The sequence below is a fragment of the Petromyzon marinus genome, chromosome 30, assembly GCF_048934315.1.
Source record: "Petromyzon marinus isolate PM22_M1 ecotype Great Lakes invasive population chromosome 30, UKy_Petmar_22M1.pri1.0, whole genome shotgun sequence".
NCBI lineage: Eukaryota > Metazoa > Chordata > Hyperoartia > Petromyzontiformes > Petromyzontidae > Petromyzon > Petromyzon marinus.
Window position 1 is genome coordinate 8,722,929 of NC_133696.1, and position 13,918 is coordinate 8,736,846.

Here is a 13,918-nt window from a genome sequence, read left to right on the forward strand (position 1 = left end):
CCTTGGGGTCAATTAATTGCTGGATGAGGGCCTCCCCACGTTGTGCGAGTTGTTTAACTATACTTCACCACGCTGGTCATTGCGGATTTATTAAGGGGGGCCCACCCAGGAGCGGTTCCTTTAAGATATCCGTGGTAGTCCAATAGTGCTGTGTGCTGATGAGACCCGTAAGGCCGAAACTTATGTAGAGTTTGCGTGATTTTCAACTTACACTGGATACTACTTTCATCCAGCAGTGGGTCGAGAGTACGTTTGTATGATTATTTGATGGCTTGCACGGGTTTTTTTAAACGCTCAGTTTAAAGTTACAAAACATTTTTATACTTGCCCGTAATGCTTCGAACATTGCCGCTATGGTCATCAAAAGGTTGGCACATTGGTGGGCGTCGATTGATCTCCGGGCGTGGAAAGTTGTGAAACATTTGTGCCAAAAGTGTTTTTTTTTGTTCGCACAGCAAATCGCGGTTACAACCACCGTCAAATGGGCTAGCTTGCGCTTGTGTGTTTTGGTGTAAAGTGTAGGGTACTGCCAATTATCGCTGGCCAGAGGTCTGGCTAGTTGTAGAAGAATAGGCCAAATATCGCGATGTAGAGGCGTCTCCCTTTGACGAGAGGAGGTCCTGCCACCAGCAGTGGCTTCAGAGAGCAATTTGCAGGGCCGCGCCTTTAACCTGTGCTGCTCCACAACAACGCAAGTGAGTGCCCTTTTTTCGTATAAATTGCCCAAGCCTCCCAATTAATTTTGCTCGATTTTTCACATCGGAGCGTCGCTCGTCTATCGCTGCTAGCCTGGTTACCGTTCCCGTGAACGTTGCTCATCGATTCCTCCGCCCCGTTTTGAGAGGACTCTGGTCCAATCTGACTGTTCACAACCAAAACAGCACTGCAGGTCATAAACGCCCCCAACTTGATTACACGATTAACTCACTCACGCAGCACCACACTGCCAGGTACACACGACAGTGCTTTCCGCTTCTTCGCTTCGCTCTTCACTTTTTGGAATTCCCCCCCCCCCTCTCCGCCATACTTCTTTTTGAACCTTTGTTCAGCAACCCGTGTTTTTTTTTTAACCAAAAAATAACATTTTGCTTGGCTGTGTGGTCGGCGAAAATGTCATTGACCGGGTCAATACCGTAGTCTCCGGATAATACGACGCTCCTGAAAGTAAGACGCGCTTCGAATCTGTGCAAATAGTTGTTCAAATCTGGTCACGCATGCACGCACGGCTACCGGATTTATAAGATGCGCACACGCAACATTGTTATTAAAATGCACCGGGGGGAGGAGATGTGGTGTCCTATTACAAATCCAGAGATACGGTAATGCCATGGCTATCCGGAACGCCGCGTTCAGTGCGGTGGTTTACACGGCACGGGTTTATTGATTGATTGAAAGTTGGTGATTTGCCCGTCAGGAACGTGGTGGGTAACTCGTGTACATGGAGAGGTACCGTTTTGGGGGGGGGGGGTAACACGAACTTTTAAGTCGCCCAGCAGCACGGCTTGCCACATGCAATGGTTAGTCTGGTTTGAAGGTGGTACAGTAGGCAGTAAGAATTATATTGCACTTTTTTAATATAAAATATGCACTTGAATTGTGAACAATCGGTTCTTAACAGTAGAATAATTCTCGTCCTCCAGTCATCATTATCCTTACTACTTGCCCAAAATCAGCAAGTCCTCTCAAGACTCCTTTTTCAGGAGAGTCCTGCTTGCTACATTGGGATGTTTTGCCCATTCCGTTTGGGAATTATACCAGAGGAGATTGTTCCGTACCTGGAGAAAACCCACCCACTACGGGATAAACGCACACACAAAGGTCTGCACGGATGGATGCAAGGATCTTTAATGTGTGTACTATGGTTGATCACGGACAATATTTACTTGCATCAAATCTCAATTTTACATACCAGAGAATCAGTTGGTAGCAGCGTCAGAGATACTTAAACTTATGTGGGACGAATTTATATCGGTGGACAATGTAAAATTAAACTTGTGGATTTATTTTCTGGCGTCCTATTAAAAAAGACGCATTTGTTAGTTAAATGGTGGTTAAATAAAAAATTTCGAGAGTTAACGTTGAGTTTCAGTGACGTTCCTTAGAGATGGTGTGCTTTGACATGTCTCTGTAGCCATATACATTTGATGTAAGAACCATGAATTTTAAGTGTTGCACCTGCAGTTGAGACTCTTGGTGAGGGCCCGTGGATGCTTTATGTAGACGAGGGAACAATATAAAATGATTTATTGACTAAATGAGGATCCAAATGTGTCTAACAAATTCGTGTAGGGCACATGTTCTTCTCCGTTGATGGCCTTGGGATAGTGGTGAGAATTCCACATTTGCTATGGTGGGGAACAATCCTTTCCCAGGACAATCGACTCGTCTCGACGAGCTGTACACGATGCACCACCACCCACCATGGTGCGTACCCAGAGCGTTCAGGGTGTCGGCGCCATCGTCCTCGCTGCGTTTCGACATCGCGGAGTGTGCCACTGATTTCGGATTGATTGGTAGGCCCAGGCGCGAAGTTAAGTTACACCCCTGGAAAAAAGTGTCCCAGAAATAAAATATTTAATTGCCTCGGCCCATTTTGTAATATTTGGTACCCCGGGGTACCGCGATAAGGATCAGTTGTGGTACACAATAAATCTTGGTGCGACCAGCACCAAGGATCTTGGCCACATTTGTCTCCTCCGGTCCTGATTTATCCATGACGGCATTGCACCAAGTACTCGGGTTTAAGGCCGAGGTTGAGAGATTATACTGGTAGGAACGAAGTTGTAAACTGAGTACCAGCCTGCAATAGATTAATGTGTCCGTCCGTCCCCTTTCAATACTTTAACGAAGTGAAATCTCGTGCTGTTGGGTGTAAAAATTCCAATGTTCCTACCAGCCCACCCTGCAGGGACCTGTTAACTTATTTCGGTATAAGAACTCTTGTAATTTGTTTTAACTGGCACACACCCCCACCTACCCTATACACCCACCCACCCAAATCCCGTGCACCACACGCGCACAATCCTCATTGCATCGCACGCCAATCCAACATCGTACACTCCCCATGTGTCACAACGCCCCCCCCACACCACTCATGGGTGGGACCTAGTAAAGCATCCTGAAAAACGGTCTTAAGATCTAAAGCGATGAGCTGTTATTGTTATTACACCCAGCACGCGCATAAATCTTGAGACATTAGTAAACACTTCCTATAAATTCCCACAACCCCGTTCCTTTACCCAAACCCTAACCGCGTGGAGCAGTAATGCTTAGATTTGATTCTTCCCCGTGCAAATCGCTGCGCTGCGCCTTGATTGGCACGGGTCCACACCGGCGCGCACACCAACGCGCACCGCACTGCACCAAAGAGCTCGCCCACCCACTCGCTGCATTGGGGCAGTGCGCACACACACACAGACACTGTGTTAGTGTGCGCGTACTGCATTGTATAACTCACCTGCGTGTACACATGCACTGGCATAGCCCAACCCCCACTGCAGTGGTGGTGCTCACCCAAACACTGCAAAGCGCGCACACTGCATTGTAGGACGCGCCCAATAACCCGCTGCTCTCGTGGCACACCCACACTCGTCTCCATTGGCTGTACACCCACACAACACACTGCAGTACATAGACACACCCAACACACACACACAATTCCTTACCTAGCACAATCAAATGCACGCTCGCAATCTCACGAACTGGGCCCAACTTGATGATGCTCAACCACAACCCTGACTCAAACTCTGACCCATGCCGCAGCAACTGCGTGCGCACCACACAGATTCTGGTGAGGTTATGTATTTGACCTTGAGCTCAGGTCTAGCCCCCCCTTGCACACAAACCCGATGTCGGTGTGGTACACAGCTGCACAGTGCAGCTCTGTCCCGCGAGTGGCATTTTGTGTGTTTTTTAGATTGTTCATGGAAACGAGTAACAGTGATGAAGGTTGGTGCTGCGTTGTCAGGGGCTGCCGCTGCCAGCGGCTGGTGGCGGTGGGTGCTGAAGAGTCCAAAGTTTACCAGGGACCAGGGGCTGTGATTGTTGGTGATGTGGACTTGTGTTAGCAACGCCAACTGTGCGTCCCCCCCCCCCCCATCAACACTTGGTCTTCATAATAAAATCTCTGCTCTTATCAGTGGTGGGAATTAGTCATTTATTCGTGAGCGCAATCACCGAATTTTATAAAGTGGCATTCATTATCCAATGGGTCGTGTCATTTATCTCGGTGTGGGCTGCATTTGAGGTGTTGGTGGCTTCCGTTTTTCTAAACGCAGACTGTTCACTAGTTGGCAAGATCGCCATCCGTCTGTGGGCATCCTAATTGAACACTGCATTTTCAAATCCATGCGCGTTTTTTTCCTTCGGGAAATCATCACCGGTACGGTCTGCCAATGGGGAACTGTACTCTTTGGTTCTATTGGGTAAAGTCACGTAGGTGAAAAGAATTGTTATTTTATTTTCACCTACGTGAGTTTACCCAATAGAACCAAAGAGTATGGATCCTAGCAGTCACGAAAGCTTTAAATCTAGAATGGGGAACTGCTCCATATGTCAATTCAAAACGGCTCCTTTGTCGATGTCGTTCAAATGTTATTCCTTTTCTCAGGATCCCACACTTAAATGCAGTCTCCTACTGTAAGTTGGCTAACCTCTACTCCTGAAGAAGGCTTTTTCATTATGTGCTATGGTGCTGCTGTTAACGCTGTTGCCGCTACTGCGTCTGCTGTAGGCCACTGCCTGAAACGTCGCCCTTACTATGTCTGCAAGGCAGTGTTGACGAACGTGTGAGGTGGCGGTGATGCATGCCTGAGCTTGTGAATCAACCACCCCCCCTCCCATCGCACCATGTAGTTCTTATTCCACCTGTAGTATTTGTGACCAAAATTTATTTATTTTGTTGGTAACCGCAGCGGTTGGGCCACAGTAAAGGTGTTCCGCTGGTTTTTTGTTTTTCTGGGCGTTGTCCACCGCTTTTAAAGAAGGGGTCTCTCTCTGCCTGTGGTCGTGCCTACTACCCCACCTCATGTTTCATTTATTAGGTATAGCCCTGTGAGCCATGCGGCTCTTAAGTCGGGTGCAACTGCAACAACTACCCCAACGGTGGCTGCCCCCCCCCACCCGCAGGGCATTCTTCTCAGTTTCTTTGTGGCTCTTGGAGTATCCAGTCTAGGGGGTGCTGGGATACGGGTATGGACGGGTTATGTGGTAGCTGTTGGTGGGCATGTAAGAATGTGTCGATTAGAAAAATATATTCCTACACGCTCGGATATTTACGATCTTTAGCAAGTTGTATGCCAGGCTACGTTTGGGCTAACGGACTAAGGACAGGACAAGAAACAAATGGTGCTGTGTAGTGGAAGGGAAGTGGAGTTGGTGCAGTGATTGGGGCACTATGCTTGTTGTTGATGTGGTTGTTGGGGGGGGGGAGGCAGGTGAAGGTAGTGGTTGCACCGGAACTGATTGCACAGAACACAGGTTTTACAACCGAAACTTTTTGTTATATGCCCCAGCTTGTTTGTTAACCTTTATGTATTTGTATTTTTGTGCTGATTTTATCGCGCATTTTACTTTAACCTCCCGTGGTGTACCTTCTCAAAACGTTGGCCTCATTGGGCTATTGCCACCCTGATCATTTTAATTCCCTGGGAACATCCTCTTCCCGTCTCTGCTGTCCTCTCTCCCCTCCTTTCTACTCCATATCTTTGCTCTCCTTCATTTATCCCATCCCTCATCCCTTTTTATACTACCTCCTCTCCTCCTTCTGAAATCCTATCCCTTCTCTCCTTTTCACCACCTCTTCTCTCTCCCCGTTATCCCTTTTTCTCTCCCCTCTCCTCGGACTACCTCTTCTCTTTCTTTCTCCTCCACTCGTTTCCTCTTCGATGTTGAGTTTCTCTCCCCCCCCCCCCCCACCGAAACGCCGTCGCTCTAATTCCTCGTGGTTTTTGTTTATCCATGTTTAACTGCTGCGGCAGTAACCACGGGCCCTGCTCCTAGACCCCCAAACACGTGGGAAAGGAGCGTTGACAACAGCCCATGGTGTGGGGGGCAGGGGGGGGGCCCTGTTTGGTGATTCACTTTAATAACGAGTGAATTATTTCCCCTTGTGCCGCTTTAAATGTCAACTGTGGAGAACGCTACTTGTGTTTGTGTAACCAGCCGCAGCCACGGGTTCCCGTGCGAGTGTAGCGTGTACACGTCTGTGCCTGCGTGTGCGCGCACGCATTTTTTAAAATATAAAAGCCACTAACCCTGGGTGATTTATATGTCAAAACAATTGTGAAGATTGCAGAAGGTGGCACAGCCACGAGTCGTGACCATGGTGTGTGGGCAGGAGGCCATTCATCCAGCAGTGGATAGACAATGGGGGTGTTGGTGGTGGTGATGTTGCTTCTATTTTTTAAAACGGTCTTTAACCATAGATGAAGACATTTTGATGTCAAAACGAATGTGACGAAGGCAGGACAAATTATTGGCCATGATTAGTTTTTTTTTCCAGCAGTGACTGGACAATGCAATGGCTGATGGTAATAGCAGTGATGTCAAGATTATGCCGAGTCCTAGGTATTCACGATTATTGCCCGTAGTTTAAGAATTTATACCAATACACTTGTCTGCAACCTAATGTTCGTGTGATGGCAATGATTGCCATAGAACCGACATATCCTCAACATCTCCTTCACGTGACCAACGGAATGCTGCACCCACCATTCCAGTGGCTCCACCCTCGAGATGAAGCCTCCCTGCTGGTCCTCTGATTTGCGTTCAGAAGTTGTGTGCCTAATCGGCTGTATTTGTTTGGCTGTGCTACTTGCTCCCTGTTCCTAACAAGTGGCAAGTGGTAATTTTTTTTTCAGAATACATACCTCTCCATGTGTAGGGGATGGATGTAACGGACTAGGCGGGTATTCGCTGTGCCCCCCTAACTATGTTTAATATTATGATACTAATTAATGTAACAATTGGTTTATATTTCATATGTAAGCTTTCACGTTCTAGATTTGAAGCTTTCACGACCATTATGATTCGTATTTGGTGTCTTTTTGGGTTAGATCGTGTAGATATGTTGGCTTTTAAACGCATCCACCACTCAACAGAGCCAACGAAATCAAGTTGTCATGGGTAAGTTTTTATTTCGACTCTTAACAAAAATGGTGGTTCTGCATTGCCAGTGGTGCACCAACACCAATAACTCAACACTTTTGTCAATCGCATAACCATTGTCCACTACATTGCATATAGTCTATTTTTACTCTTTGGGGCTGCGTTATTGATTAATGCATTGGGATCTTTGCATTGAATGAAGCCTTGCGCTAACCGATACAGCATGCAAAAAACTTTCCATTTCTACAAAGTTGCAGTCTTATGATAAGTTAAATTACCATTGTCGGATCTCGGAAGCCCAGCAGGGGAGTCGGGGTGGGGATCGGCCTTCATAAGTAGCAGGTAAGGGGCTTGCCGGGTGTTTTAAGGTGTCAGGCTGTTTTGGTCTGGGGAATCATAATGGAGGTTTTCACGCTGCGCTACGAACCCAGCAACCCGAGTTTGATTCCCACTTGGCCACCAACACCAGAGACGATTATTGGAACCCTTCCTAAGCCTCCCCTAGGTCTACTCTGCCTCATGAGTACCCGGTGCAATGTGTAAACGTTTCCACTTGGACAAAGGCGGCCGGGTGTGGTGTTGGCCACCCACCTCCTCGTGTGCCATTCCAGTCTTCACAGGTGCTTGCTAACAGCACTTGCCCCCTATGTCTGCCAAGGCTGCAAGGGGGTCTCTGTCTTTGTAGCCAGGAGATTGCAGTGGTGTGTTATCTCCCCCCACGTGTGGCGGGGTTTCTACAATTTCCTTCCACATGAAGCCAAACTCTCGTTTATGGAAATTGCCAAACATCCCAATGTAACAAGGCCCATCTTGAAAAAGTCGTAACTTTTTGTGGCTTTCCTGAGTAAGGAACAATTTGTAGTCGTGATGAAAAAATTTTGTCTTTAGGAAATACCATTTAATCACTTGGCATATCACAGCTTACAATTTTTCGCTTTGATTAAATAAGTAAGATATTTGGAAAAGTGACCTCCATGGATGAAGCTAAAATATACCTCCTTTCCATGTTTTGTTCACTGAAGACCAGAAACCATCAAGCTGTGGTCAATCAACTGCTGGATGAAGGTCTCCCCAAGCCACCACCATCTTTTCGTGTTGCATTTTTGCACATCTTGATTTTTAAATAGCATTACCAATTTAGTCCTTGACCAATCCACTCCTGGTGCATCGAGGCATGTCGGGCTTGTTGGGGATGTGGATTGACCACACTTCACCATTTTGGTCGTTCTGATTTTGTTTTAAACTAATTGATTTTTATAATGCAAGCAAAATGATAAGCTATACTTTCATTGTACATAATTTGTGTAATATATTTCTTAATTTTATTTGTAAGCCTGCTGTTTTGTACCTGGTTAAGGCATCCTTCCCAGTGGTGTTTGTCCATGAGCAACTTAAGTTCAATTTATATTTCATTGGGTGACCTCTGTAAGGTGTGCATTCTCTTAACTCGCCGGGTATTTGTTCAAAGGTGGGAAAAGATGCCAGATGGTACTTACACTGAGGAGATGGAGTAATGAAATCTGCTTGTTTGTGTGAGCTTCATGTGTCATTGTGTCGCATGGCCATAAGAGATGGCGACATTCATCCAGCATTCGCTGGATCATGGCTGATACTTCCAATTATAGATTAATCTTACTCTTCCCATCTTACAATAAATGACACGGAGTTATACGTGCAGGAAACGGACCCAGACTCTATTAAAGGTCAACAGCTGTGCACTGTACGCTGGTCTAACAAGCCATTGTCTGATAAGCATTTTACTGTCCTGGCAAGTGTTAGGGAGCACCTATTAAACTTGCGTAAAAAGTGTGGTGCACGTGTCCATGAATGCAGGCCTGAGCACCATTGTCTCACTCCTTGTGCTGTGTTTATGCCCCCACCACTATCATTGCTTGCACTGTTGCAAATTTTTGGCCAAGTCTACTTGGGGGAAGGCCAGGATCCTGTACCATTTGGCCACTAGTGATCAACCAGGTGGCTTGGCGGGTGGAGCCAGCGCCTGTTAATCGAAGGTTGAGCGGTCAAATCCCATTTGGAGGTTTACTTCGCCCATCCTTCTGGGGTTGATTTTTTTTAAAATTAGTACCACTTTCTGGAAGCAGGGGCAGAGCCAGGGGGGGTGACAGGGGTGACATTCTGCATATAAGTCTACGACACTCGGTCTGGCGGACTCCGTGCAACAGCATTGTCAGCGTGTCGCCAACCGATGGCGTCTAGTTCACCAGACTGACTCTCTAATCATTCTTGAAATTAAAATTTATTGAATGTCACCCCGGCCTGAAATCCTGGCTCCGCTCCTATCTGGAAGGCCACAGTAGTAATCCTTTGGCGAGCATTGTCGTGGGGGGGGGGAACGGCTACAGTAGAATGCATGGTTGATAAACAGATCGCATGATCTTTTTGGTGTTTTGAATTTGTTTTATCAGGGACTCTCGGTGCCCCTTAAAAGTTTGAAGCAGGGCCAGATCGTAGCATCGGTATCCTTACCCCATTTAAGACAATTACAGCCAAATTGCTGCGTCCGGCCTGGTCTCGTTAAATTTTTCTACTCAACCCCACGCCCTTTTTCACCCAAAACAACCTCTGCAGCCCCTGTCTGTCAGCGACCTTCCGCCAGGCCTCAGGAGTTCGGCGTGACCGAACATAAACATTTTGCTCGGCTCCACAGTAAGCATGGAACGGGTGCGGTAAGCTGGTGCTTGCATACCTGCGAGAGCTCTGTGCAGGTCGCCGAGGATTGGCTCCGTGCGGGTATGGGAGGTGGAGGGGGGGTGATGTCGGAAAGGGGGGTCGATTGCGTTGCTGCTCGGGGTTAGGTTAGGTTTCATGTTTTTTTAGTTTTAGGCAGTGGTTACCAACATTTCAGTATGGGCCCCCCCCCCAAGATGAAAACCACTAGTCCCCATGCCCCCCTTGCCAGCCCCAAAACAGAACACAGATTACGAGGGGCATAATGCAAAGATCACATGTCAACGCGGCGCGTTCGTTAGGCCTGCGTATTGTGGTGCGTTCGTGGTTTTTTTTGTGGCCAAAGCGTGGTGCTGACGTACATTCAAGATTTCTCCTGCACTGTGTCCATGCTGCAGCCTCTGCCCCTGGGGGTTGAGGTCAAGATGTGTGGGTGGGTTGGGTTTTAGGGGGTAGATTTTGTATTTCGATTTAGAGTTTATTGTGAAATAGAAATGTTATATTTGGGAGTTCATGGTCCTTTGTTAATCTACATTTGCTCATACCAAGGTAACCCAACGTACTAAATAAGTTGATCACAAATCCGTTGCGGTACATCTCCATTTACATTCTACCGTGGCATGCACCAACACCCACCGGCTACCAATCCGTTTGTCAACCCATGGACACTTTCTCTAAGGCCAATATTAGGAATCCGCTGGAGATGTGAACTTTATGAAATATATATTGAAAACTCCTTTTTTTCTAGACCTGCTTTTTGTTTTAGTTTGTCCTTCCCCCGCAGCTCCTATTTTAATATGGTTGATTATGTACGGTGCAAAGGAAATTCTACATTTGTACATTCGTAGCTGCACCACATCCCTCCCTGAAGGGCCCTACGTGGCCTGCCTGAACCTTGCCTCCTGAAAGAGTCTTGTGGGATGGGTGTGGCTGTGGTGTTGGGGGGGGTGAGGTGACTAAGGGGATGATGTAGTGAGTGCCTTAATCTCCATCGGTTACCATGACGAAGGCACTCACCTGTGCAGTAGGCGCCCACCCACTCCTTTGTTAGTCGCGGCACGCAGTAGAAAGTACGAACGAACAAAATGATCTGTCAACTCGACGATGGTGGTCATGACAGTCCTAGGTGGGATGTTGTGGGTGTGGAACGGGAAGTGTAGTGGTTAGCGCCCTGTGCTACAAACCCAATGGTTAGTTCGATTCCAGCTTGATGCCAACACCGGTGGAGATTATCTGTACCGGTCCTGTTTCAGATATTGTAAACATCGCCACTTGGGAGACAAAGGCTTGCCAGCCGTTGTGCTGGCCACCCACCCCCTCGTGTGCTGTGCTGGTTGGTGTTCATAGGTGCTCGCTTAACAGCACTTGCCCCAACAGTCTGGTAAAAGGGATCTTTGTCTTTTTTGAGTGCTGTGCATGGTGTTGGTGACATGCAGTGTGGTCTTCGGTAGGTTTGTGGTGGAACTGTGCGTGTACAGTGGGGTGGTATTGTGAGTGCATGGTGAGGGTGATGCATGTGGTTAGTGGTGAGCAGTTTGGATGTGGTGAGTCCGTTGCTGGTGTCCATGTGTGGTGTGAGGTACGTCGATAGTGGTGTGTGTGGTTTGTGGTACGGGCTCCAAACACTGCTCTCCTTTGTGGTTGTGCCAATCACACAGGAAGCCATTGTGTGCCGTCTCTCTTTGTGATTTGTGCTCCTTGCACACGCTGTGTGACACCACTTCCCACACACACAGACATGTACAAAGCCAAAGATCCCCCGTATAATCTGAACAGACTGTTGGGGCAAGTGGTGTCGGAGCACCTGTAAAGGTGAGAAGGGCACCAGAGGGTGGGTGGTCAGCATCCACGCCCGGCTGCCTTTGTCTCCCGAGTGGCAATGTTTACACACTGCACCAGATACAAATTTTTGAAGCCGAATTCACATCGGGGATGCCGACGACCGGTTTAAATGCACAACCACCGTTGGTTGTGAGCGGGAGTGTTTCGGTACGCTGATCATTGTGCGACCCCACGCTCGTGCATACAAAGACGCAAGCACGTGTGTACGACTGGTGAAGTGTTTCATAGAGCGTTGGTGAGGTCGAGTTCTCCTTCGTAGACATCACTGGGCGCGCGAGGTGGGCTTGTTGGGTGACTAGAGAGATGGTGAGGTGGGTGAAGTTTTTTCTAGTGGAGCGATGCGTAAAGAGACGGTGATGAGCCCCAAGTAAGTTAGTGGTGAGTGGGTGGAGGCAGGAGGTGCTGCTGGGGAGGCATTTTCTAAGTCTCGCCCCCCCCGCCTGATTTAGGAATGCGCCTGTTGCCACGGAGACCCTTTTCAGTTTGCCGTCAGTAAAGAGACCGGGGGGAAAAAAGCCTCCTGGTAATGAAGGCTGAGCCAGGGCCGTGACTCCCCGCGTGTCCTGGTGGTAGGGGGGGGAGGCGGGATGGAGACTTCATCTCACAGCAATGTGAACTCCGCGCTCGCTCTTCGCCGCCAATCTGTGTGGATGCGTTGTCCTCGGTGCTGGGGGCCGCCGGGTCCTGTGGGTCAGTCCTGGGAATATTTCGCGCGTTCCCAGATGGAGCAAAGGCGATGGAGCCGCAGTGGCTCGATGCTTTTTTTTATTTTAAACAAACGGTGGCATCAGAACCTGGCGTCTACCGTTACAGGATTGTTGCTGCCAAGTAAGGAGGTGGTAAATGTTCAGGGTGCGTTTTTAATAAATAATATCTACACAAACTAAGCCAGTAAATATGCAACGTTGCGCCCAATGTCCGCATTGTTTACTGGGCGCAGGCACTCATCCCTTTCATTGGTTGTGGTTACAGAATGCAAAACTTATTCTAGATGTGTATACTAAAAACACACACAGCTAGACGTGATAAAATGTGACCTTCGCTTCAAAGTGAAATCGACAAAAATATGAACCAGCTTTTATAGGCGCTTGACTTTGTACTGTACACCAACAACCATTCGGTCGGTGAAGTGGCAGTGACGTCGGCAGAACACTCGTGCCAGGCTAGGTGCACTTTGCCTGGCAACGAAACGTGTGTCTGGTCGAGCACACGTTTGCAAATGGCAACTGTTGGTTTCTGTGGTGGCACGTGGAAGATGGGAACGTGGTGGGCACACAGGACAACGGGGAGGGTTAGCGGAGTGTAGGGTAGGCAAGGTAAATGGATGTGTGGATTGCCTGCGAGGGTCTGTAGGAAGACCATGCGGCGAGCTAGGGGCATGGTTGTGGCTGCCCACAAAAACGGTGTTGCCCCTTTTTTTTTGCAAGAGGAGCTATGGGTGTGTCGCACACAAATCCATATAGTCGTGTACAAACAGGGTATGCGAGCTGCACGCACACACAGTCCACTTTGGTTCTGCCACGGCGGACAATTTCCAAGGTGCCCCCGTGGAGCCCAATGCAGACTGCTGGTACACAAGCACCGTTAGCGAGCGACCCAGAGGCCAACGCTGCATGGGAAAAGGAAATGGTGTGGCCAGCACCATGCCGGGGGTGGGGGGGGGGATGGTGTTTGTCTCCGCAGTGCTGATGTTTACACACCTCGCCAAGTACTCGTTTAAGGCCTGGGTTGCTTTGTTAGCCCTGACCTAAGGAATTAACTCGTGTTTTTTGGGTTCAAAGCTCCAGTGCTCTAACCGTGGACACGCACGTTTGCACAGATGGATACAGAGGCATACAGGTGTGCGCACTTACAACCAGCCGCCGTTCACCACTTAAGGGGCCGTCCATAAATGACGTCACGCACATAGGGGGGGGGGTGGTTGAGGAATGTGACGTCGCATCAAAATGCGCAACTTTAAATTAACATAGACAACACGGTCTACTTAATTAAATATACTTTTTATAAATGTTTTATCCTACAACATTAGTGCAGCGCCACATTAAATACGCACTATAATGACAATAGCTTAAAGCGATTTGAAGCATGTTTTTTTTTGGGGGGGGGGGTGGGGCAGAGCTTTGTGACGTCATATTTGAGGGGGGGTCTGACTTTTTGTGACGAAAGGGAGGTGGTCAAAAATCGTCCAAAATCGCGTGACGTCATTTATGGACGGCCCCTAAGTGGCCACGTCACCGGCGCTGGTGCCAAGATTGGTGCACCTTGAGGACGTGCAGTGTCG

At 48.2% G+C, this 13,918-nt stretch overlaps 1 protein-coding gene across 1 annotated transcript in view; it reads left to right on the forward strand.

Annotated features, from left to right (window-relative positions):
* The window catches only part of LOC116947559 (filamin-C-like), a 70,129-nt gene that overhangs the window by 794 nt on the left and 55,417 nt on the right, over window positions 1-13,918 (forward strand). The window lies entirely within an intron of this gene.